Source organism: Camellia sinensis, chromosome 13 (assembly GCF_055761805.1).
Source record: "Camellia sinensis isolate YWXY chromosome 13, ASM5576180v1, whole genome shotgun sequence".
Taxonomy (NCBI): domain Eukaryota; kingdom Viridiplantae; phylum Streptophyta; class Magnoliopsida; order Ericales; family Theaceae; genus Camellia; species Camellia sinensis.
This window is the reverse complement of record NC_138973.1, coordinates 11,585,717-11,613,338: the sequence shown is the minus strand read 5'-3', so window position 1 is coordinate 11,613,338 and position 27,622 is coordinate 11,585,717. Positions and strand designations below refer to the sequence as shown.

Here is a 27,622-nt window from a genome sequence, read left to right as displayed (position 1 = left end):
TGCCTGTTTGATGTCTACTTGTTTCTCTACTGAGCCTTGGGCTTTATCATTAGTTACTCTACCTAACACCTCGTTTATAGCTTCTACATTTAGAGATGCATTCTCCTGTGGTGCATTGAGAATTTCCAGCTGCGTTTGCTCTTCTTGTAGTACTTCAAACATGTTTCCCTTATGTTGGGTTATTCTGCGTTTAGGCTTAGTTAATTTAGGCTTCCTCCTTCTGTTAGATGCAGTGTTCCAAGGCCCAAAGTTATCTGTATTAACAGCAATCAGCCCACTTTCCTTGCCTGTCCCACTGGGCCTTGATGGGCCAGGCCCATATGTTTCTAGTTGTATATTTGTTAAATTCTTATTCATCTTCTCCAGCACCGTCATCGGATACTCTGTCCACCTCTCTTTTCGGTGACCCACTCTACCACAAGAAAAGCAAATAAGATGAACATGCTCATACTCCACCATATATTTATACTTATCGATGGTTAAATGTGAGATTAAAGGTTTCTGTAGGTCCATTTCAACACATACACGAGCATATCTTCCTCTGGCAGCCATAGCCGTGTTTATATCTACCTTTAGGGGTTAGCCTAGGGCCTTAGCAATATGATATAGAATCTTGTCATAGTATTCAATAGGTAAATTTGGAAAATGGACCCAAATGGCAGTTGTGTCTTCTTCAGCCTCATCAAATTTGAAGTCATGTTGCCATTTACACACAATAACATAATGATCCATAACAACCCAAGGTCCACCCGAGTAGACTTTGAAGTTGAGAGGGTAATTTATATGTAAATTGGGCTGAGCTGGGTAATGGGCCATTCTGTAAGCCACGGTAAGAAGGGCTGAGTAAAAGGGCCTTGTAATTAGTCCGGTCCAGAGGAGCCTTGCAGATAGCCTGGTCCGAAAGAGCTTGGTGGTTAGCTCGGTCACCACAGTCGGTGCGGTGATAGTTAACTCGGTCAAACCATCTTGAGCCGAGGTATTTTTGGATTCTACTCAGGACCTTGCTGTTGAGTAGCACGGTCTGAGTACGCTATGGTTAGCACGGTCTCAGCAAGAGAAACCGAGGTACACGCAGCGAAGGGGAGAACCGAGCTAGGTAAAGCTCGGTGATTTCAGCCAGTAAAGCATGGCTGTGATAGCTCGGTCGTTTTGACATACCACCGAGGTAAAACCATCTCACTTGGTTTAAGCAGTGAGGGGGGTGTTAAAGTATAAGCATTATCTTTCAGGAGTGTGATTCCTAGAAGGACTCTGCATGGAGGAATAAGAGTCCTACTAGGATTGTGCCACGCGGAACCTATAAAAGCTCACAACATCACCTATGGAGAGGTAACACAACTTTGATTCCCAAATACACAGAGCTTTTGTCTATTTGTCTATTTTGCTGACTTAGGCATTAGAGAGGTATCCGGCACACACCCGCCGGCTAGCTCACGTTTGTGTTTTCAGGGAGTAAAGCGACGACGTTTGGAAGAGCGCAGACTTGATCAACAAGATTATACGAGAAGATTATTTCTTACTCGTACAGAAGTAATCTTCCATCATTTCAAACTTAACTATAAAAAAACCATTTCCAATATCCAGAGCGTCAAAGTGCACTTGTAGACTCCATAATCTTTGTATACGGGTAACGAACAGATTATACCTAATGTTTTTCCCTAGTAATCTTACGATTAAGCACTTCTTCTATGGTTCTCTAACTTTCTTTAGCAGACCAGCAGGGATTTTGACAACTAGGTTGGACCCATTTCCAAATTGTGTGAGTGATTTTCTGATCACACTGCCCAACTCAGTATTCAGCTGGAGAACACTGGCAGAATAGATGACACCTGGCTAACCTGCAACAGAAAGAGAATATTCTGGTGGTGGTTCGTCCAGCCGGGGGCACTCCGACAATCAAGTCAGTATATCTCTCAAAGATAATCAATAGTGTTAAACTCACTATTCAAAATATAAATTGCGTACCTTAGACCCATGGGGGTGCCTTTCTTTTATAGCCAACATAATCCTAGTCCCAATAGGAGCCCATCTCTAATGGACTTAGGATTACTACTAATCTTGGACTCCCAGTAGGATTGTGATAAACTCTCTAAGAGTCTTATCCTTTTCCAAACTGAAGTCTTCTCTCATTCTAGGACTCTTGTCCCTTATCCGCTTATCTCGGATTCTGACATCTTCGCAGATAACCTCGACTTAGCTGAGATCATCTTGGCATCATGACCATGACACATGGCACCTCGGCTGACACGTCGGCGTCACCTTAGCCACGTGTTGGTACTCAGAAAGTATATCCCCACAACTGCCCCCTAGGTTCTATTACCTCGGCATTCTGAGGTGATGGAACCTATATATAGGTACTTCTTTCCAGTACGTCGGTTTACAGTATCTCAGCCGAGATCATTATATTAGCCGACATGTCTTCGTTAAAGAACAAGAATTTCAAGAACTCTTTTACGCATATGAGCTGTCATACACAATAATTCAACTGTTTACGACACGCGTCTTTCCTATATTGGATCGTACCTGCGACGCGCCTGAAACCGTCTCGCGCCTACGTGCGCTGTCTGACAAAACCGTCCTCCTAGGTGCATTGATGGCCTTTTTGCCGCCGTTTCCAATTTTTAACAAAATTTGTTTCCGTTTTTTGCCCTTTCACTTTTCATTGTCTCTGTTGTTCTCTCTTTCTCTAGCTTTTCTCTCTAAATCCTCCATTATTCAAGTGCTCCTTGCTCTGCAACTCGTTCCGTTCATCCCTTCCGGCGGGTTTTTCACTGTTTCAGCGATCCTTACACCGGCCTCATTTTTTTCTGGTAAGCCACTATTCCTTCTTATTTCAGTTTCTTGATTTCTTCTTGAACTTGTTGCTATTACTGCTTTGTTTAAAAATTCGATCTGTGAATCATATATCTAAGTGTGCTTCTATTTCACGACCTTGCTCTTTGCCCATGTCTTAAATACACGCACTGTTCACAATATTGTTTGCACTTTGGCCACTGTTCTTGCCTTTATGCCCTTTCACACACTTTGTCACAGTGTTCTTGGTAGTTCCCCCTTGTTCTTGATTCTAAAACACGCTTTTGTTTTCTGTTTTTCTGTGTCTTTTCCAGATTCGTGCCTTTGATCTTTGCTTCCATAGATCTAGGTGTAGGACTTGTTTGTAGAACTCAAGATAGTCTTCTTAGGGAAAATTGAAACGATTCCCCATAGATTTTAAGCTTTAGCTGAGCTCCCTAAAACCCTTCAAAACCCCTTTCTTTCTGAAATCCAACTCTTCTAATTCAGGCCGACATTATGGGTATGTGGAAGCATAGGATAGATACCCCAACCAAATTAGATCACTTTAGGACAGAGTTTGAAATCTCTGCCGATGTCCATCTAAGGCTGGCTGGGGAGGACGATTCTATTATGCGCATAGCTGATTCCATACCTCTTCCTGTCGTAGCTTTCATCGAGTGTGGACTTCGGCTCCCACTCAACATTCTTTTTCGCGAGATTATCCATTATTACAAGTTAAACCCAATGTAGCTCACCATCAACTCCTACCGAGTTATTAATGGCATCATAGCCTTAGCAAAACAAGAGAATGTTAGGGTCACTTTAGCCGATATCCAGTATTGTTATACCATGTGTGGCCTAAAAAAAGACACAAGCTATGTTTACTACCTCAAGCCGAGGTCAACGGAGTACAAAATCATTGCCGACCTCCCAGACTCCAAGAAAGGAGCTGGAGATGATTACTTTATTACTTCGGGGAACTGGGAATTTGCTCCAGATGAGGACCGCCACCTCTACTCTCTTCCTCAGACAGTTTTCGTAGAGGGCAATGGTAAGAGCCCTGTATTTCACATTTACTTGCTTTCAAAATCTTTAACACTTCAAATATGCTGATGTTTGTTTTTCCTTGCAGCTCTTCCAAAACCCGGAAAAGACTTCCGTAAGTCCTTTTACCCAAGTCCGAGTTTAAAGAAACTACTGGACCTTCCTGTTCATAAGCGAAGGGCCCCACTGGTACTAAATTTCATCCCGACGTACAAATCAACTCTTCCCGACATTCCTAAGAGGAAAAAGAAGAAGAGCCTATCTCCTCCCTCTGCCACAACTCCTTCAATTGCTACCTCATCTCGGCCAGATCAAGGATCAACTTCTGATCCAACAGAACAACCGTCTACTTCGGCTCCATACCTGATCCCACCATCTCAACAAAAACGTCGTCAACGACTTGTTCTTGCTGCTGAGATGGGCCGCCCAAAATCGATTACTAAAGATCTCTTAGCCAGTATTCCCTCTGACGTTAACGCTCAGCCAACATAAACCCAGCCTCCTCCAAAGCCAAAATGAATCAAAAAGGCTCAGCCAAAGGCAAAGGTGCCTCAGATCGATTCTGAGGATACCTTGCCAATTTCCAAACTGGCTCTGAGTGAGAAAACTACCTCTGTCCCCGCGAAGAGGTCCACTGAAACACTTCCATCCAAATCTACCAAATCCAAAAGGCCGAGGTCATCTTCTGCAACGAACTCGGGGTCTAAAAAGCCTGATGCCCCCTGGGCCTCTGAAATCACTCTGGAAGATGAGCCTGTTATGGCTAGTGATAACGTCGATGACATCAATGTCGGCGTTGCCCTTAGTACTGCTCTACTTCTTCCAGGCGATCTGGAGCGAAACGCCAAGTTTAGCGAGTATGAGAACTACACTCTGATGCTTCAGCACTCTGTTCAGGTAAGTGTTTTTGTTTGGTACTTTTTCTTTCTTTCTCTTCATTTCATACTTAGAATATTTTCTAATACTTTTGTTTTCTTTTAGGCCATCCAGCATGCCCACTCTTTCTCAATGCAATTTTTTGAGAACCGTGAGAAGCTAGTCAAAAAGAAGAGGGAGGTCTCCAGCCTTCAAAAAACCAGTAAAAACTTGCAATCCAAGATGAAGACCCTGGAGGATTAGGCCGAGGTCGCTATTAAAGAAAAAGACGAAGCTGAGGAGAAGGTTGGTACTGCTGAGGCAATAAACAAAGTCCTTCAAGCCCAGCTGAAGGAGGCTGAGGATAAAGTGGCCCAGGCCCAAAAAGAGCTTCAAGATGCCTTGGCCACCAAAGAGGCCGAAATCAAGGATGCCGACGAGAAGGTATATGCCCAGGGCATGGCCGATGTCACAGAGGCCTATGAAAAGCAAGTCAAGCAAGCATGCAACAAGGGTTTCTCCCCTGGTTGGATGACTTGCTGAAGAAACTTGATGTCCCTGAGGACTCCTCCTTCAGGAATGTCGATGCCATTCCCCTGCCATTCCCTCCAACTCCACCTTCCAGTCAATCTGACAACGAATCTGATTCTGAGGATGAGGCCGAGGAGGAAGTTTTGGTGAGGAAATCAAAGGAGACTACTGGGACCAAGTCCCCTTCTCTGAATGAGCAAGTCCTGGACTTGACTCAAGATGCGGAGGGTGAAGAGGTCCCAAAAGATGCTGCGGCTGAAAAGACATCGGCCGTCGTTTCCTTTGCCGACAAGAGCCTAGATGAAACTCTTGCAGAAATTGAAGTCGAGCTCGCGGTGGATAAGGCTGCTGAGATGTCTTCCCAACAATCGTCTGAACTTCAAACTCAACCAACTGCTACTGCTGAGGAGTCTTAGCCTTATGTTTTTTCCTTCTTTTCCTGTACTTTGTTTTTCTTTTTTGAAGTACTGTAAACTTCTTCACATTGCCGATGTGTTTTTAATACAACAACTCTTTTGCTTTTAAATGCTTGCATGCTTGCTTTGTATGCCTCCGTGCTTGGAATATTTTTGCATATTTTTAATATATACTTCAATCCTCGTGCAATCTTCTCGGGGTGACACACCTCGGTTATACAAACTGATGTTTTATCTCGGCAAGTACCCAAGTACTTTTCTTGGCATAACCTTGGTTTCACCTTGTAAATTTTTTCATAAAATTTCAACAAGTGTTTAACCTTGGCTTAACTTTAACTTGTAAATTGTCCACAAATTTCAACAAGTGTTAAACAATGATTTCGGTTTAACTTCCACTTGTAAATTGTCCACAAATTTCAACAAGTGTTAAACAATGATTTCGGTTTAACTTCAACTTGTAAATTGTCCACAAATTTCAACAAGTGTTAAATAATGATTTCGGTTTAACTTCTACTTGTAAATTGTCCACAAATTTCAACAAGTGTTAAACAATGATTTCGCCTCTCTCTGCCCCTCATGTGAACATAAGTTCTACTTGGGTTCTCATTAGACATGTATTCTAGAGACAATGTCAAGTATCTTGAAAAGAAAACCAAGCTGAATATTTATTTATTTACTTCGGCAAATGACAAAAGAACAAAGGAATTCTAATGATAGAAAAATTTCAAATTACAAGTGTTCCAAGGCCTTGGCAACTCTTTGCCCTCATTATCTTCAAGCCGATAAGCCCCATTACCTAGTACCGAGATTATTCTGTAGGGTCCTTCCCAATTTGGGCCAAGCTTCCCCTCTCTGGGATCCTTTTTGTTGCTGACGACGTTTCTCAAGACCAGGTCGCCGACTTGGAATTCTCTTGGGTTAACCCTCTTGTTATAAGCTCTGGCAAGCTGCTGCTAGTACGCTGCGAGCTGAATCGCAGCTTTCTCCCTTTGTTCTTCTAGAAGATCCAGATCTCGGGCTAAGAGTACATCATTAGTTCGGTTCTTTACTCCCTGGGTTCTGATTCCTGGGATGCTGACCTCGAGCGAAATAACTGCTTCTGTGCCGTAAGCCATGCCAATGGGGGATTCCCCTGTTGATCTTCTCGGCGTAGTCCGATATGCCCAGAGCACATTGGGCAGCTAGTCCACCAACTTTCCTTTTGCTGCCGCAGCCTCTTTTTTATCCCATCCAGAATTACTTTGTTGGATGCTTCTGCTTGTCCATTTGTGATACCCCTGTTCCGTAGTATGCTAATTGGTCCTTAATTTGAGTATGATTATGTGCTTAGCATGATTTTATGTGCCATTATGTGAATTTGAAGTTTTATCTGTTCACCGTAGGAATATCTGTCTGAATAATCTGCTTTGGAAACTAAATTGAAGGCCTTATCAGCCACGGAACCCGAAATTGATTACGCCATTGTGATTGGCATAATTTTTAGAGCCTACAGTGAAATTTAATTGAAAATTGATTCAGGTCAGATTAAATTGATTTAATTGATGAATTAAGTGCCCAAATATTTTATAGTGAAATATTATGTTAGTGGGGCATGTTGTATTATAGCACTATACTCCCCTTTAACTCATATGAACTCAAATTTGAGTTAGACAATCGGGAGGAAGAGGGGGCCAGCCATAGTGAGAGAAAGGGAGAGGAATTGTGCTAATTTGGCTTAAAGCTTGGAAGTTTTGGAGAGTTAGCTCAAGAATTGACTAAGGCTTAGAAGATCAAAGCTTCTTCGTAAGTAATTCTTGGATTATAGTTTGTAACTTTTGTGTTCAAGCTAATTTGGTGATCAAAAGTGAGATTGAAATGAAATTGTGTTGGATTTGTTGAATTGAAGCTTAATATGTGCATGCATGTAAAGACTTACCTTGAAATTGCATGTTGGTGCATGTTTGAAAACAAATGTGTATGATGCATGTGAAATGTTAAAGGGAACTCATGCTTTGATTGCCATTTGTGTTGTCTAAGTTGAGAATGCGGCTAATTCATCACATGCATGTAGATAAATCAAGAGATTGAGCTTCGTAATGTTATAATCTTGCATTGGTGCCATGTTGGTATGATTATATTTGAGATTTGAGCCATTGCATGCAAGTAATGTAGCTGGAAAGTCGAGGTGAAGCTCAAGAACTCAATCTGGAATTTCCAGAATTTTGACTTCCACTCGAGCGGGGGAAGGGCCGCTCGAGTGGAGAAATCGTGCTCCCAGCACTTTTTGCAGAAATGGACGTACGCTCGAGCGGGATATCTCACGCTCGAGTGGGGAGTTTTTGTAAATGGGCCTTCCGCTCGAGCGCCCTAACTTACGCTCGAGCTTAATTTTGAAGTAACCAGTACTTTTGCAGGCCTCTTGGGTTCACTCGAGCAGGGGAGTCCACGCTCGAGCGGGGACCCTGTTCTCTGAAATTTTATATGCTCGTTCTGTATTTTGTTTTCTATTCTCTTTCACTTGTAAGCACTCTCAAGCATGCGTTAAGCATTGTAAATGAGTTAATGAGATAAGAATAAAGCCTAAAGAGGAATATGTGAATTAAAGAACGGGTTGAATTGATAATGACCCTTTTGTGTTCATGGAATGTGTAGGGTCAAGCTCCAGGGCGAATCCACAAGCTGATCACTGTGAGTAACATCGATATTTGAAAGCTTGTCAATGTCCAATTGTTATTTCCCTTATAAGCCTTATGAGTTGCTAATTGGGATTGTGGACAAAAGTCTGGCACTATAGAAATGAATGGACCGAAGGTCGTTTTGATAGAAATGACTGGACCGAAGGTCGTTTCGACATAAATGAGTGGGCCGAAGGCCGTTTTGACATAAGTGAATGGACCTAAGGTCGTTTTGACACGAATGTATGGACCGAAGGCCATTTTGATGTAAATGAATGGGCCGAAGGCCGTTTTGACATGAATGAAAATCTGATTGGGCCAAAGGCCAGTATGTTTGGGACTACAGTCATTTGATTTGAATTTTGCATAAGTGTATATATATTAAGCAGAAATATGCATTGGGCCTAAGGCCGTTCGGAGCATGTTGTTCTTCATATAGCTTATGTAATTCGATATTATTCACTGGGCTATCGCTCACGCTCATTCATATGTTTGTAGGTGAGCCGAGGGAAGTCCAAACCCAGCCCCAGTGAAGTCTGCCAGGAACAACATGAGTTTTGAGAAAGTCAGCCTTGCCACTTTGTTATGTAACTATATTTTGTCTTGCTGGCAAGGACTTTATGTATATTTGTAAATAGTCTGTCATGGATTGACTTAGTTGGATGATCCTGTTTGAAAAGAATTTTATGGTACTGTACTTTTGACATGGGTTATTAACGTATATGAGTATTGTTTGTCTTGAAATGCATATAAGCACGGGTCTATGGACAAAGGTTTTGATTATTGCTTCCGTTCGGCCCCCTTTACTCTGTTAGGTTATGTCTATTTTAATTCGAGGCCGTAGGTAATCTCAGGATTACTGGCCGGTTACGTCCTTAACCCATAGGGGGCGGGTTCAGGTCGTGACACCATTGCTTTGGGGAAAGCTTGGTGTTGAAAAGTAGTTCTTGATTTTGAATTTTGCACAGAAGCTCTTAATTAGCTTACTGTCAAATTGTGTTCTATTGTCCGCAACTATTGCTCTTGAAATCCCAAATCTGGTGATGATATTTTTCCAAATGAATTTCTTTACATCCACATCTCGGATTTTGGCAAGGGGTTCAACTTCTATCCACTTAGTGAAGTAATCAGTTGCCACCAGCAAGTACTTCCTTTGCCCAGTTGCTTGGGGTAGTTGCCCAACAAGATCCATGCCCCATTGGGCAAATGGCCAAGGACTGGATACAGGGTTCAGGTCTGCTGTTGGTTGGTGTATCAGTGGTGCGAATCTCTGGCACTTTTCACATTTCTTCACATATGCTTCTGCGTCCTTCTGCATATAAGGCCACCAATATCCCTGGGTAATGGCCCTATGGGCGAGTGATCTGCCCCCGGCGTGGCTTCCACAAATTCTTTCATGAATTTCATATAAAAAATCTTTAACTTGTAAAGGATGTACGCACCTTAAAAGGGGTCCAGTGAAGGACCTTCTGTAGAGATGCCCCTCTGCTGTCAGACTGAATCTTGTCGACTTCAATCTGATCTTGTGTGCCTCTTTGTGATCGTCTGGCAGCTTCCCTTCTTTCAGGAATGAAACAATTGCGTCCATCCAGCTTGGTCCCATGTCTACGCACATTGTTTCATGCTCTGTGGACAGTGGCTCGACGCTCGGGCCTAACAAATAGTCGATCATTATCGTCCTTGCTTTTCCAGGTTGTACTGCACTAGCTAGGTAGGCCAACGCATCGGCGTGGCTGTTATCATCTCGGCTAACCTGAAGTAGTCGACAGTTCTGAAACAAGGCTACCAGCCTGATGACCTCCTTTGCGTAGGCCGACATCCGTTTATCTCGGGCAGCAAACTCGCTCGTTGTCTGGCTGACAATGAGCTGGGAGTCGCAGAAGACTATTACCTCGTCTGCCTCTGCTGCTACTGCCAGCTTCAGTCCTGCAATCAATGCTTCATACTCTGCTTCATTGTTTGAGGCTTTGAACCCCAAACGAATGGACTGTTCCACTATCTATCCATCTGGAGATATCAGCACTACTCCTGCCCCCGCTCCCTGTCGGTTTGAACTCCTATCAACGAACAGTCGAAAGCAGTCGCCGATGTAAATGCTGCAGGGTCTGAGTTTTTCCTCTTTTCTTTGTTGTTTCGCCTTTGGCTGAGCTTCTCCTTGCTTGTTGGGACATCGTTCACCCTGGCTCAACGGAGCCCGATGTTCGATGGATTCTGGCGTGAACTCAGCCACGAAGTCGGCCAAAACCTGGCCTTTGATTGCTGTCCTTGGCCTGTATTCCAGGTCATATTGGCCTAGGGTGACTGCCCCCTGGCTATTCTTCTTGTCAGGTCTCCTTGTTGTAGTAAGGACTCTAAGGGGTGTTCTGTTAGCACCACAATTTTATGGGCCTGGAAGTAATGGTTCAACTTCTTTGAAGCCATTACCAAAGTCAGTGCCAATTTTTCTAAAGGTAGATACCTCGTTTCCGCATCGGCCAGGGTTTTGCTTACATAGTAAACAGCCCTTTGTTCCCCTTTGTCTTCTCGGACTACTACTGCGCTTATCGCATGCTCTGAAACGGCTAAGTATAAAAACAACTCCTCTCCAAGTTCTGGTTTTGAAAGGACTAGAGCTGTAGTCAGATACTTCTTTAGGTTGGCCAAGGCGGCCTCGCATTCTTCGGTCCACAGGAATTCTGTGGCTTTCTTCACTAAGTTGAAGAAAGGTCTGCACTTGTCTAAGCTTCTGTTGATGAATCTATTTAGGGCTGCGGCTGTCACGACCCAAACCCGCCCCTATGGGTTTAGCACCATAACGGGCCAGTAATCCGAGATCACCGAGGGCCTGCTTAACAGTAATACAATAATACAGAGTACAGGGGCTGGCGGAAGCCAATACAGTAAATAAACAATGTCCAATGAGCTGTGACAATCTGTATGCAAAAAGACTTTTCAATCAAATATATACAGTCAGACAAAACAGTATGTATATATATACAATCATTCAGTTCAGGGACCTAATCCCTATTAAACAGTACAGTACAGTCTATACAGTCGTACGAAACAGATACAGAGACAGACGGGGAAATTAAAAACACCCCTAAGCCGTAGCTTGACAGGCTCGGAACCTCGCATTGAGGCACATAGGTTGGCTCGACAAAACAGGAGTTTACCCCGACGCTCCTAGCTGTGGTCTGGTGCCTGTACACCTACATATATATATGAGCAGTGAGATAAAGCCCAGTGAATAACACAATGCGTAAAGGGGTTAAGAATGAATGTCCTTACAGTAATGAAAACAGTTCATTAAATTAGTATTTCAGTCGTTCAGTCGATACAGTCATATGTGGTACATCCATTAGCATAACAGTACAGTAAACAGTAGGTCTTAAAAGACCGAACAGTAAATGATGGCCATCAATCAGTAACAGTAGTGGTTCCAACAAGGGAACCGACAGAGATCTCTGTAATAGTATCAGTAAACAGTAGGTGCTAAGGATGCCACAATACAGTTCAGAATATAGGACATACATTCATTCAGTTAACAGTAATCAGTTCAGAAAGCAGTACAGTTCAATTGTTCAGAAGATAATCATTTTGAACATATCTTTACACAGTTGTTACTCACAGAGTTCTGGGCTACAGTAAAGCTAGAGCGCGTCTCCTCGGAAAGCCAACCCTACACAGTTACAGATTGAACACACACTAAGCTACACAGTTGGGAAAGATAATAACTTAATCCCTAATTTGCCTCGGTGTGTTCTACATCTATGTCCTCAGTAAGATGCCTTAAACTAGGCCTAATAATGCCTAGGATGAGATGAGGATGCAAAGATGCACTTTAAAAGCATTTTCGGAATTTTCAGAAAACAGGGGTCACGCTCGAGCGTAGGTTACTCTGCTCGAGCAGACATGCAGACAAAGGCTTCTGCTTGAGCGTAGTCTTACCCGCTCGAACGTTCTGCAAAATAGTCAAAAGCGCTGGATAGGTGAAAAACACGCTTGATTGGGCGCTCGACACTCACTCGAGCATAAGACACAATGTCCCGCTCGAGCGTCAATTATTCCGCTCGAGCGGACTTCAAAACAGAACAAAATGCTGGGAGCACGATTTCCACGCTCGAGCGCTAGTCACCCCGCTCGAGCGTGAGTCCAAATTCTGGAAATTCCATATTTGAACCTCAAGCTCAAAACCAAGTTTTAAACCATGAATTTCGATCCTCTTGGGCCAATTTTCCAGAAAACACATCAAAACTCATATTTTAACATGATTCAAAGCTCAATTTGTAAAATTAAAGCCCAAGGGTGTTTCAAATAAATCCAATTCAAACCAATTTCCATGAATATGAAGAACATGCAAACATGCATGAATTTAAATCATTTCAAGCTTCAATTTCATGCTCTAATGAGCCAATTCTTTCAAAGACAAGGTGAAAACATGGTCTATTGTAAAAATATGAGCACGCATGTACAATTTCATGAAGGACAACTTCAAAGTAATGGCATGCATGCATGAACTAGGTTCCAATTCAACATCATGATACCAAAACTTGACTTAAGTCACTAGAGGCTCAAGAACCACGCATGAACAAGCTTAAATACAACAAGGAGAGGTTGAAGTTCCTTACCTAAGTCTTGAATTAGAGGTATGGAGGCTCAAGAAGGCAAATCTCTCATAATTTCTTCAATATTCCAAGCAATCCAAGATGAATTCACTCTAACTCCCTATTCTCCCTCTCTAGTCAGCTATACACTCAAGAATAATGGCTGAGCAAATGTTTGTAATGCAAGACTAAGCCTTAGACAAGGTTTGGTGTAGTGGCCCACTCAAATGGCAAAGTTGTAGTTAAGTCAAACTATGTAACTTCTCAATAATTAACCTAATTTAATCATACCGAATCAGTTTTCAGATAAATATACCATAAAATCACATTAATTCTAAGGATCACAAATCATCAATCAATTTCGGATTCGGCCGCCGATAAGACCTTCAATTAGCAGTTTAAACACAAAGACACGAACAGATAATCAAATAACCAAACAGATAGAATTACAATAAAACAGGTATACTTAGTCAATTCAGTTTCAATTTCAGTCAGTCAGATCAGTAGTTTATTCAGTTCACGTATCAGTCATAATCAGTTTCAGTTTAACGGTAATTAGTGGTTATTCGGTAAACAGTGACGAGGGTTGTTACAGCGGCCTTTCCAGTTAGCATCTGCACCTGTTTTGCCGATGTCGGGCTCTTCAGTTCTAGGATGGCCTTGATCTGATCTGGGCTGGCCTCAATGCCCCTTCTGATCACTAGGTATCCCAAAAACTTACCAGATCCAACTCCAAACGCATACTTCGAGGCATTGAGTCGGAGCTGATATGTCTTAAGGATTTCAAATACTTCTTTGAGGTCGGCCAGATATCCTTCGGGTTCCTTGGTCTTCACGACCATGTCATCGATGTAGACTTCCACCGTTCTGCCAATTAGATGTTTGAACATCTTGGTTACCAACCTTTGGTAAGTCAGTCCTGCGTTTTTCAACCCAAAGGGGATCACTCTGTAGCAGTACAGTCCTTTTGGGGTGATAAACGCAGTCTTCTCTTCATCTAGGGGGCACATGGCTATCTGATGGTACCCCTTGTAGGCATCTAGGGAGCTCATCCTTCCATGTCCTGAAGTGGCGTCTACCAGCTGGTCAATATTGGGTAGAGAAAAGCTGTCTTTGGGACAGGCTTTATTTAAACTGGTAAAATCTACACAGACCCTCCATTTACCATTCTTCTTCTTCACCACTACTATGTTTGATAGCCATGTCAGGTAATTTACCTCTCGGATGGCCCTGGCCTCGAGAAGTCTGTCTACTTTTTCTTCCACTGCTTCGACGTGTACCAACGTCGGTCTTCTTACTCGTTGAATTACAGGTTTGGCCGACCTGTCAACGTTCAGCTTATGGCAAGTGACCTCGGGGTCAATGCCTGGCATTTCGTAAGGCGTCCACGCGAACACCTCAATGTTTGCTCTAAAAAAAGCTTCCAATTCTTTTTCCTCTTCTTCGGCTAAAACCGAGCTGAGAAGAAAGAAGCGTTCTTCATCCCCTTTCTAGACTAGGATTTTCTTCAGTGCTTCTTTACTCTTCTCGGCTGGCTCCTTGCTGACATCTTTTAGGACCTCCACGTCCTCGTTTTCGATCTCTGCATTTTCTGGTTCTCGAATGCTGTATGTGGATTTGATTGCTGCCATGGAGCAATTTTTTGCCTGCAGCTGATCTCCTTTGACCTCTTCAATCCCATGCTCTGTTGGGAACCGCAATAATTGATGTAGTGTTGAGGGAACAGCCCCCATTGCATGCAACCATGGCCTTCCCAAGATGATGTTGCAAGGGGAGGGTGTGTCAATTACGGTGAACTCTGTTGTTATCTTCCTGGTGCCTATCTGCACCTCCAAGCTGGTTGTTCCCAGTGGCCATGTCGGCGTTCCATTGAACCCGACCATTGGGCTATTGGATTGCTCCATATCCTCTGGGTGAAGGCCAAGCTCCTTGTAACATCGAACGTACATGATGTCGCAAGAGCTGCCTTGGTCAATCAAGATGCGTTTTACTTAGCACTCCCCAACCTGGAAGGATACTACCAAGGCATCATTATGTGGACGTTGTACCATCTCAAGGTCGGCTTATGAAAAGGACGCTACTGGTCCTTGGCGCTCCTCTACCCGATGTCTTTTCTCCCCGACTTGGTAGACATGTTGTAGGTGCTTCACCTTCTGGGTCTCCCCCTTAATTTCGTTCTCGTTGACCTTCGAGTGAATCACATTGACTACCCGAGGTCCTCCTGCCTAAGGTTGTGGTGCTGGGGGGAGGCGGGGCTGCTGGCGCCTGAGGCAATCTTGCCTGTTCTTCCCTTGTACTGGCTTCATCGACGAGATCTCTCAGATGCCCTTGCCTCACTAGTTCTTCCAAGTGTGTTTTCAGGGCTCTACAACCCTGAGTCGTGTGCCCATCTTCATTGTGGTAAGCACAATGTCTGCCAACGTTCCTTCCCATAAACTCTCCTGGTGCCTTTGCTGGTGTTTTGAAATAGGGTTGGTTCCGAATCCGGTCCAGGACTTTGGGAATCGGGATTCGGAACACAGTTATTACTGCCTGTGTGGCCCTCAGTTCTGTTTCTTGTTTGCTTGATCCATTATTACCTCGGCCTCGCTTCAGCAAGCCGTTTTCCTTCTCTTGTTTTATCTCCTTAGTCCCCAACGTGTCTTCTTCGGCTCTGGCATACTTCTCAATTCTCGCCATGAGCTCTTTCATACTTTTTGGCAATGTCTTTGCTAAAGACTTTTGTAGTGGACAATTGTCTTTCAGGCCGTTCTTGAAAGATACGACCGCCACCTCTTGATTGCATTCGGGTATTCGGTTGAACACCTCATAGTATCTTTTTGCATAAGCCCTAAGGCCTTCATCCTTGCTGATTTTCAGAGCCATCAATGTGTCCACCCTTAATGGCTGCAGCTTGTTTGTCACGAACCTGGCCATAAACATCTCGGCCAGGCCTTCCCAAGTCTTCACGCTTCCCTTTGGTAGTTTGTGGAACCAATCTGATGCAATCTCCCTGAAGGATGAGGGGAACACTTTGCAGAGCAACGGCTCATTCCCACTATACAATGCCATTGAATTCAAATATAATCCAACATGGAAGTTGGGGTCTGACTTACCATCGTATATTTAAAACCTCGGCATACTGAATCTCTTCGGCACCTTGAACCTGTCCAATTCCACCGAGAATGGTGTCCTCGGCTTATCTGGGGAGGTTACCTCGGCGTAGGCATTCTGTTGCTTCCTCTTGAGGTAATCTCTTAAGTCCTCCTTTGTCTGCCCAGGAGCTCGGCTATCTCCTACTTTCAGTCTTTTTGGTGCACTACTTTCAGCTTCGTGGTGAGTCCTCTTCTACCCTTCTCCATGAGTTGTGTCGAAGCACAGCGCTTGCCCCTGAACATTCCGATGTCCTTTGGGGTCTACCTCCTTTGTGCGATGCGTCCTCCATGATTCTTCTCTTCTTGACTCTCTTCGTCCGTCTTTCCTAAAAGGTCGGTGAGAGTATCTTTCGCTCCCGTTGTGCTGAGGGGCTACTGGGATTGTTTTCTGCCCTCCCTTCTGGGCATTGGCTGCTGGAATCGGCGTGTCCTGCAGCGGGAACAGTGGCTGCATGACATTATTTTGCATCATGAAATTGACGACCGACTGCAGGTCTGCCAATTTGTTTGCCATCTCTTTTACCTTTTCGTCCCTCCGCAGGCACCTATCCTTCCATACTTGGAGGTCGTCCTCGTTGTAGTATCCACTTCGATCTGATTTCTTTGGTGCGTCACCAGTCTGGCCGACGTCTTTCACTCCATGATTTTGGTCACGAGTTTTTGCGTTGCATTCGTCTCCTGTGATATCAAGGTCAATAGGTCTCCCACTCTCAGTAGGAGTGTCATCCCCAATCTTTTCCTTCTGTCTGTTACTGGCCATCTATTCTCCTTTCGTTCCCACAGACGGCGCCAAATTGTGTGAGTGATTTTTCGATCACACTGCCCAACTCAGTATTCAGCTGGAGAACACTGGCAAAATAGATGACACCTGGCTAACCTGCAACAGAAAGAAAATATTCCGGTGATGGTTCGTCCAGCCGGGGGCACTCTGACGATCAAGTCAGTATATCTCTCAAAGATAATCAATAGTGTTAAACTCACTATTCAAAATATAAATTGCGTACCTTAGACCCATGAGGGTGCCTTTCTTTTATAGCCAACACAATCCTAGTCCCAATAGGAGCCCAGCTCTAATGGACTTAGGATTACTGCTAATCTTGGACTCCCAGTAGAATTGGGATAAACTCTCTAAGAGTCTTATCCTTTCCCAAACTGAAGTCTTCTCTCATTCTAGGACTCTTGTCCCTTATCCGCTTATCTCGGATTTCGACATCTTCGCAGATAACCTCGGCTTAGCCGAAATCATCTTGGCATCATGACCATGACATGTGGCACCTCGGCTGACACGTCGGCGTCACCTTAGCCACGTGTTGGTACTCATAAATTATATCCCCACACAAATATTTCCATCCCTCCCTCTGGATCCCCATCATCCTCCATGTCCTCATCCAACAAATGCTCTGCCTCGCAATCAAAACTTCTCTCATTTTCATTCTCATTGAATCGGGATCTCAGGAGTGCTTGTTTGAAGGACTTATCTTTGATCGGACTATTTTGTTGGCCATTATCCTCACTAGTTGGTCCCGTTGTTACAGGTTGAACCAATAATTCCCCATTCATGTGGTCGTCTGCTCCATCACAAGTCTGTAAATGGTTTTCAAGCGAAGGCATTGTTGATATTGGTATCTCTTTCACCTTTTTGTTACTACGATCAAGATGATCTTGCTCTTCCGATGTGCGACCAAGTTCACCAGAGTTCTCTCCAACGGTCATATTTTCACTCTCCCCGAATCTCAGTGCAATTCATTTCCTTGTACATGTAATTTCATATTTTAATAAAATTTTATTTTGTTGATAAAAAAAAAGCTTTTTTCATATATCTTCAAAAATATATTACTTTTTGAACAAAAAAAAATGATTAAAATATAAAAATTAGAATAAATAAATAAATAAAATAAAACTTTAAAAAAATGTGAAAAATTGGGTCCGTTTGATTTAGTTTTAGAATTATGATTTGAGCATAGAGTTGTGTTTTGAGTTTTTGAATCATGATTTGAAAATAAAAAATTTGTTTAGTTACGAGTTTTAAAAATAGTTTTGGGATGATTTTTTTTTTTTTTTTTTGATTGATTGATGTATAGAATGTGAAAAAATGTGAAAGGATATATCACATTTAGAAAGTTTTATTATTTACGGCACGCCATATGCATGTTGTAGAAAGTTTTATTATTTACGGCGTGTATTGCAAGCCGTAAAAAAATCATCATTATTACCATTCACGGCTTACGCAATAGACATGCCCTGGTTGGAAAAGTATTTACGACGTGCAAAAAAAGCAAGTCGTAAAACTGAGAAACTACGGCGTGCATTTAATGTATGCCATTGATGTGATGCCGTAAAAAGTTAGTTTTGTTGTAGTGATAGATGAGAGAGGCAAAGTGATCGATTGATCGATTGATTAATAATAATGTAAAAAAAAAAATTAAAAAAAAAAAAAAAAGAATAGGAGTTTTGAAAATAAATTTGAATTGTATTTTAAAATTTTGTTTGATTACGTGTTTTGATTCAAATCATAATTTGAAAACAGAATTGAGTTTTGAAAAGTAAATGAAATGCGTCTGTTTGATAACCATTTCGTTTTCAATTTTTAGTTTATATTTACAAAAATTTTAAAAACTGTCATAAAAACTTATTTGATAATTTTTTTTGGTTTATAAATGGTTGTCTCAGTTTGTAAATTTGAGGAAAAAACGTAAACTCATTTTTGAGTTTACGTTAGTTTTTAATTAGAAATTTAAAATTTTGATTAATAATTTTTTTTTCAATTAATTTTTTAATTTTTTAATTTTTTTTCAATTATAATGTGTATGATTCCATTGTCATAAATAATAAAAAAATAAATATAAATATTTTAGGTCTGAACAAACATATTTTTTAATTTATATTTTAAAAAAATTTCAAACATTTTGTTTAAACTAAACGCGTTTATAGTTTATATTTTTTTAAAAATAAACATAAATCAGTTTATAAAATTTTTATAAACATAAACTAAAAATGTTAACGTTACCGAACGCTACTTACGTGAATCAAACCTTGTTCTCCCAGTTGGCAGCAAAGTGTTGCTGAGTAATGGTGTCCATGATGCCGATGTACTGCTACAAGGCCTCTGGTTTAAAGAAATTGGGTAGCATTTTCCTCATCTTGATAGCCTCCTCTTTGGACGATGTTTCGCTAGAAGATGGGAAGATCTTGTCAACGGAGCTAGGCCACCATGACTGAAGCAGCTTGTTTTCATTGTCGAACAAGAACTTATGTGCCGATGCACCACTAAACACAACAGTTGGCTGTAGCATTAGATTTGTCTTGAAGATGTAAGATGTGTAGTTCGATATCTAGTTGTCCCTTCCAACCGGCAGTCAAGTACTCGATGCTCTCCCCGATCAGCCATCCTGTTTTGCCTGGCGGCAGGTTTTTGGCCTTGGATGGTGAGAGAAACACAATCATAATTACAGACAGGGAAACGAGAGAGATTGAGATATACAAGAGCTCCATGACTGCCTTTGAGAAATGAAAAAAAAAATGTATATATATATATATAGCAGCAAGAAGATCCTCACACAAAACTTTTGGATCAACACACCAATTAAAAGAGATGAGAATGGCTTCCCTACAGTCCTTCATCGGACTGAAGGGTACTATTGGATTTATAAGGGTTTATTACGGGTCTCTTTTCAATAATCCGAACCGTTCAATATGTAAAACTCGTCGAGTATTATATGCCTGTAAAAAATCACGTTACTCAGATATCGATAACTATGTGATCAAATCAGATTTGTATGGAAAAGAATGGACGGTAAAAAATAAAGAGCTACAAAAACTTGATTTGATCACAAAGCTATTGATATCCGATCAACGTTATTTTTAATAGACATATAATACTCGACGAGTTTTACACATTGGTAGTTCAAATTATCAAAACAGAACCCGTAACAGACTCTTACGAGTCCAATAATACTCTCCAATCCGACAGGATTTAAGGGAAAGCCATTCCCAAAAGAGATATGAGATGTAGCACTGGCACATAAATGCAATTGTGCAAGTGACTCGTGTACCTCGTGGCAGGGCCATATCAGAGTAAAACGATGCCGGTGAGGACAAAAGAGATGTTGACTAAGGTCTTGTTGGGCAATTACATGTTTTAGTTAAAAAATTAAGAAGAATTTATAATTTATCACATCACTTTATTTTTCTGTATATTTTTTGAAAAAAGTTAAAAAATTATTAAAATAACTTATTCCCAAACAAGACCTAAATCTACCAATTTAAATGATACTCTTAGATACGGGTGTGCATCAAATTGTCCAACTTGGTCAAGCCGACCGATCCAAACTAAATCAAACAGTAAGCTCCAAGTAGGGGTGGCGCGTGGGTCGGTTGCGGCCACATAACTTCCAATCCGTCATCCATTCGCCAAACTGGAATCCGCATCCGTCTGCTAATTCGGCGGATGTGGATTGAACAGATTGACGGATTGGCAAATGGATACGAATCGATTTTGCGGTTTAAAATTTTATAAATTTTCAATATAATTCAACTTGTATACTTTCTCAACAAAAAAAAAATATTACAGTCAACGACTTAAAAAAATATTGCAATTACTGTATGCCTCATCCACATATTACAATCACAGCATGTCTCATCTATATAAAGTATAACATAAAGTACTACAACCTGTGATTCTTAAAATATAAAAATAATTCAAGTCACCAAAACTATTAACAGAGTAGTAGTAGAGATTGTACGCCTCTGTATTATTACATCTATATTTATTTTTAAAAATAAAAATCAACCAGCATATATCATATGTTTTATTTATTATTTTTAGTGTTGGATTTAAAAACCAAAAAATATAAATAAATAATACTATTTTTTTCAATTCAAAAAATATATTCAAATTGAAAACTTTTTTTCAATAGAATATTTAAACTTTTTTTAATTGAAAACACAAACAGAATATTTAAATAAATTGAAAACATAAAGTCATACAAATTACTAGGGTGCTCACGGTTTGGTGGTTCAATTGTGGCCAAAAAAACCTCAAATCCGCCATCCGTCCAAAACTAGGCAGATTGAAAAAAATCAATCTGCAACCATCTGCTCGTTATCACATATCGGTCCAAAATGCGACGGATCGATTTGATTCGATCAGTTTAAATGAATCGATATATCCGTTAGTCACTTCTAACTCCAAATGTTGTGAAATTGAAAGAAAAAAAAATTCCCCTCCAGTCGCGAACGGGTGCATAGAGTATGATGTTATTCAAACCAATCCGGCTGATAGTCTATATTAAACAAACAAAACACAATTTTTTTATATTCACTAATATGAATTGCACTTGTCTTCTTATTAATTTATTATCATTTAACACCTGGCTCTATATTCAGAGAATTATATCATCAATATTTACTCTCTTTAATTACACAATATGGACTCTCTCTTCTACAAAGTTTTTTTCTTTTTCCAAGAAACACCCCATCAATTCTGCCGATCTCTCTCCCCAAGAAACGCTCTCACACCATCTTCAATATTTCTCCAGAAATTTCTCTCTCTCCCTCCCAAGAACCTCAAATCCTTTCAATATTCCTTTTCAAATTCCTTCCTCTCTAAACAATGACAACGACGCTGGTGCTAATCGACAAGAAGGAAGGTACTGGTGCATATTGACCATAACAGGAACTAAAATATTGGTGTAGATAGACAGAAACAGTAGTGACGGTGTTCAAATATAGTGAGTCTTTTCCTCTTACTCTCAAATCAGTGTGCTTGTTTCAATCTATTTTTGTTCAATCTCTCATATCTTGTCTCCCCTACTCCATTCATACATGTTTGAATACAAGATTAGAGAGGGTGGATTGTAGATTGAGTTTTGCATGTAGCACCGACCGAACCAACCGCTAAACCAAATGATTTATTTCGGTCGATTTCAAATACTATTGCGGTTAGCAACGGTTTTATTTTTTGAAACCGATGCCCTTGGTTCGGTTAATGGTTTGAGAGTGAGTCCGAGCCTAACCGACCCGGCCACACCTCTACTCTTGGACATGCAGTGTCCCACTTAAGGCTGGGCATAGGTTATCCGAACCATCAAACCCGCCCAACCAGAATCAATCTGCATATAAATAGGTGGTTTGGCAGATATAATGCAAGCGGATACTAGGGGTGGGCGCGGGTCGGTTGCAGCCACGAAACCTCCAATCCGCCATCCGTCCGCCAGATTGGCGGATTGGAGAAAATCAATCCGCATCCGTCCACCAATCCGGCGGATGTAGATTGAGCGGATTGGCGGTTTGGCGGATGGATGCGAATCGGTTTGGCGGTTTGAAATTTTATAAATTTTCAACATAGCTCAACTTGTGCACTTTCTCAAAAAAAAAAAAAAAAAAAAGTATTACAATCAATGATTTAAAAAAGTATTACAATTACTGCATGCCTCATCCAAAGAAAGAAAATTTGAAACTTTAGAATATCACAATCACTGCATGCCTCATCCACACATTACAATCACAGCATGCCTCATCCACATAAAGTATTACAATCTATGGTTCCTAAAATATAAAAACAATTCAAACCACCAAAACCATGAACAGAGCAGTAGTAGAGATTGTATGTCTCTGTATTGTTACATTTATATATATTTTTGAAAACAAAAACCAACTAGCATATATCATATTTTCTATTTATTACTTTTAGAGTTAGATTTAAAAACAAAAAAAAAATATAGATAAATAATACGTTTATTTTTTTCAATTCAAAAAATATATTCAAGTTGAAATTTTTTTTTTCAACAGAATATTTGAACTCTTTTTTAATTGAAAACACAAACAAAATATTTAAACAAATTGAAAATACAAAGTCTTATAAATTATTAAGGGTACTCGCGGTTTGGCAGTTCGGTTGCGGCCAAAGGAACCTCAAATCCGCCATCCATCCACCAAATTGGCGGATTGGAGAAAATCAAGCCGCAACCGTCCGCTCGTCATCACGCATCCGTCCAAAATGCGGCAGATCAGTTCGGTTCTGTCGGTTTTGGCGGATCGGTATATCCACTGCTCACCCCTAGCGGATACGGTTTAGAATATGGCATGATTGCGGATTGTAAGCGGGTTGCGGGTTTAACCCACACTCGTAAGAACCTGTCCGCACTTAGAAATTTTTTTTTTTTTTTTAAACTTGGGCCGTTATTTTATTGTTACATTTTGGATGAATGTAGAAGTTAATGAATAATTATTTTTGGAAAAATGTTTGGTGGCCACAATATTCGCTGCTCAAATGGCTCGAATTGACCAAAACAACGTCATTTTGTGTTGTTTTGTGTCCAAAACGACGTCGTTTTGATCAATTCGAGCCATTTGAGCCTGAAAAATTCGGGCCCTCTACCATTGCTGTTATTTTTGGGTAAACTTTGGATTTTGAATGATTTTACTTTAATTGTATTGTTGGGTAGTAGATAGTAAATAAGATTGATGATCTAGTTTAAGATTTTAAAAGATGTACTTATGTTAGTTTATAATTTGATTTAAAAGTTTAAAATTTTGAATGATTTGTTTGTGTTATGAATTGATTTTATTGTTTTTTAATTTTATAAGTTTTAATTCATTAATTCTTAATGTTGAAGCATTTTAGAAAATAGGGAGAAAATGGCCCAAAATAAATTTTTAAAGAAAAAAGTTCAATTTGCAAATCGTCCGCAACTGTCTGCATATCCGCGAACCCTATCCGCACAAATTGCAACCCGCACTACGGGTGGTTATGAGTTGAATTTTTTCCAAATCACATACATGAGGGCGGGTCCAAACCGATCTGCAAACCATTCAAAATCAAACCGCGACCACCCCTAGTCCCTCCCATCATATATATATATTATTAAAAGTAGTATTTTTCTCTTGCTTAGGTAACAAAATTTAAAAGCTTATTTTTTTCTAAAAAATTCACATCAACATGTTTTTTCCATTTACATATAAAGTTCTACACAAACTCAATCTCAATTATCATAACTAATTTTATATAGATTCTATTTGAGAAATATTTATTTTTTATATATATAATTATAATTTAATTATTATGATATTTGCAAAAAATTATCTCGATATCCTACATCGAAAAAAAAATTAAAAAAAAAATAAGTTGCTTAAGTGGCACATTCTAAGAACTTTATTTTTTTTTTTTAAATTCACATCAGCATGTCTTTTCTATTAACATATAAAATTCTATACAAATTTAATTTCAATTATAATAATCAATTTTGTATGGATTTTTTTTTTTAAGATTTTTTTATTTTTTACCTATTTTATTGATGTCTTAATATTAATTTATATTTAATTATATATATATATATATATAAGAGTAGTGTTTACCTCAAAAAATTTTTTTATCCTATGTGGCATATCTCTATTCTCTTTTTGTTTTTGTTTTTGCTTTTGTTTTTGTTTTTTTATTTTATTTTATGTGCGCCAAGTAACATACTCTCATACTTAATTATTTCTAAAATTTGATATTTAAAATATTTCTACTTAATCTAAACTATCCATAAATAAAATTTAAAATAATTATATGTACTAAAAAATACTTTACGAATTAATTTTCTTCTTCTTTTTTCACTTTTATTCTAAGTATTTAATTTTTATATTAAAATTAAATTTTTTTTTTCTATCTTATTTATATTTTATTATTAATTTATATTGAGTTTCTTATTTAACATGAAATTGTTTATTAAGAAAAATTTATATTTAATTTAAACTTTATATACATATCTATAAATAGTTTTAAAATAGATATTAAAGAAATATTAATACTCAACGTAATTAATTTATCTTTTTTTTTCTTAATCTAACCACAACATACTTATATTTAATTTTTTAAAATAATGTTTCTTATAACTTCCATTCCTGCTTGTTTTTTCTTTTTATTTCCAATTGAATAAAATAAATAAATAATTAAAATCACTTTTAATCGTATGTGACTATTTTTCTTTTCAATTTAACTATTATTGATAATGTCAAATTGAGTGTTTATTTTGCTATGTTATAAATTAATATCATATAAAATCATTATATATTTATTTCAGTTACACTTTTATAGTACGATAGGGTTAAGATTATTAAAATACAGTAAATAATTGAAATAAAATTATTATATCTATTTGTTTAAATAACACTTTTATAGAACGATAAGGTTTAAATTATCAAAATAAATAATTAGAATTATTCTTTAATTTTAAATGACTTTTTGCTCCAATTTAATCATTATTTTTAATATTAAAATACATATTTATTTTATTATATTGAAATTAAGTACAAAAGTATCATATATATATATATATATATATATATAAACTACACTTTCATAGTATAACATAACGAAAAGGGTAAATTATAAATATACCTGTTGAGATTTTATTAAAATATAAATCGTCATATGTGATTTTGAAAATTACATTTCACCCCCTAAGGTTTCTAATTTTATAACAAATTGCTCATTTTATTAATAAATCATTAAGTCAATTAACAGTTTTTAATAATGTTAAAAATATGTTTCAATTAATAATTTAGGTAAGTTTATTATTGTATATGAGAGCAATTATGAATTTTATTTTTTCAGTTAATTTTGTTAAATAAAAAATTCTAATAAGGAGGTATCTGTAATTTTTCAAACCACAGGGGCTAATCTATATTTTAAGAAAATCTCGGGAGGTGTATTTGTAATTTACCTGAACGAAAATTGCATTGCGTACTTTGTAATATATTTTTTTAAATAATTCTATATATACATAGGTATATATTATTTTTTTATGATACATACATTGTAACATATTTCTAAAACTAATTTATATATAGACATATATAAATTATTTTATTTTATAAAATATTATTTAAAAAGAAAAAAAATTAATCTGCGCATCACATGGGTCGACTATTAGTGAATTTAATTTTTAAAGATAAGAATATTACACAAGTGTTATAATATAAACCTTAAAGACCATAACTATTTCCAAATCCAAAAAAAGACCATCAAATAACATTAATAATTTGTACTGAGCTAGTTCATTATAGCTTTGTTATAATTACAAATTAATATTCTAATGTTTTTTTTACTACCTATGGGTCTTGTGGGGACATATTTTCTGATTACCAGCACGTGGCATGGTGACGCCGACGTGTCAGCCGAGGTACCACGTACCCTGGTAGTTAAGCCGAGGTAATCTCGGATAAGCCGAGGTAATCTCGGATAAGCCGAGGTCATCTCCGAAGATGTCGGAATCCGAAGATAAGGGACAAGAGTCCTGAAGCAAAGAGGGGACTTAATTAAGATAAGGATAAACCTCTTAGGGAGTTTATCTCTATCGCCTAAAGAGTCCAGAGTAAGTACTAAGATTGGGGTACACAGAAGTCATATTTCTAGTTGGACTTGGATTAAGTATATTATAAAAGAGAGGCACCCCCGTGGGTCTAAGGTATGTAATTCATACTTTGAGTATTCAGTTTAATACTTGGTTATCCTTGAGAAACGTACTGACTTGATCGTCGGAGTGCCCCCGGGTGGAAGAACCACCGCCGGAGCTTTTCCTTTCTGTTACAGGTTGTTGGAGCCATCTATTCTACCGGTGCTTTGCTGCTGATCACTAAACGGGCAGTGTGATCAGATTTTTACCCACACAATTTGGCGCCGTCTGTGGGAAGGAAGGAAGAATAGATGGCCAGTAACGGACAGCAAGGAAACGCTGGGGACGATGCTCCTTCTGGAAGCAGCAGACCGATTAACCTTGACACCGAAGGAGACAATCACAATACAGAAGCCCGTGACCAGGGTCACAGGGAGAACGACGATATCCAAGAAGGTGACACAACAAAAAGATCAAACCAAGGAAAATACTATAATGAAGACAACCTCCAGGTATGGAGGGACAGGTGCCTACGCAGAGACGAGGAAGTAAAAGAATTAGCAAACAAGTTGGCGGACCTCCAGTCGGTCGTCAACTTCATGATGCAGAATAATGTTATGCAACCACCATACCCGCTGCAAAATACGCCGATACCAGCGACCAACACCCAGAAAGGTGGAGGAAAAACAATCCCCGAGGTCCCTCAACATACCAGGAGCGGAAGGCATTCTCACCGGTCTTCCAGGGAAGTCGGACGAGAAAGGCCAAGGCAAGAAGAGTCCCGAAGGACACAACACATGAAGAATCCAGACCCCAAAGAACATCGACATGTTCAGGGGCAAGTACTCCACTTTGACACAACCCATGAAGAAAGACCCAAACGGACCCACCTCGAGGCCGAGAGCAGTATACCAAAAAGACTAAAATCAAAAGACAGCCGAGCTCCAGGGAGGAGCAAAGAAGACTTAAGGAACTACCTCAAGAGGAGGCAGCAAAATGCAGAGGCCGAGGTAAACTCCCCAGTAAAACCGAAGACAGCCTTCTCGGTAGAACTGGACAAATTTGAACCACCCAAGAGGTTCAGTATGTCGAGGTTCCAAATCTATGATGGTAAGTCAGATCCAAACTTTCATGTTGGGCTATACCTAAATTCAATGGCACTATATAGCGGGAACAAACCATTGCTCTGCAAGGTATTCCCCTCATCCTTTGGGGAAATTGCGTCTGATTGGTTCCACAAGTTACCGAAAG

The 27,622-nt window shown here is 39.5% G+C and overlaps 1 pseudogene; it reads right to left on the bottom strand.

Annotated features, from left to right (window-relative positions):
* Positions 1-19,485, bottom strand: part of LOC114293183 (cytochrome P450 716A75-like) — a 33,948-nt pseudogene extending 14,463 nt beyond the window's left edge.
* Between the last annotated feature and the right edge of the window lie 8,137 nt (positions 19,486-27,622).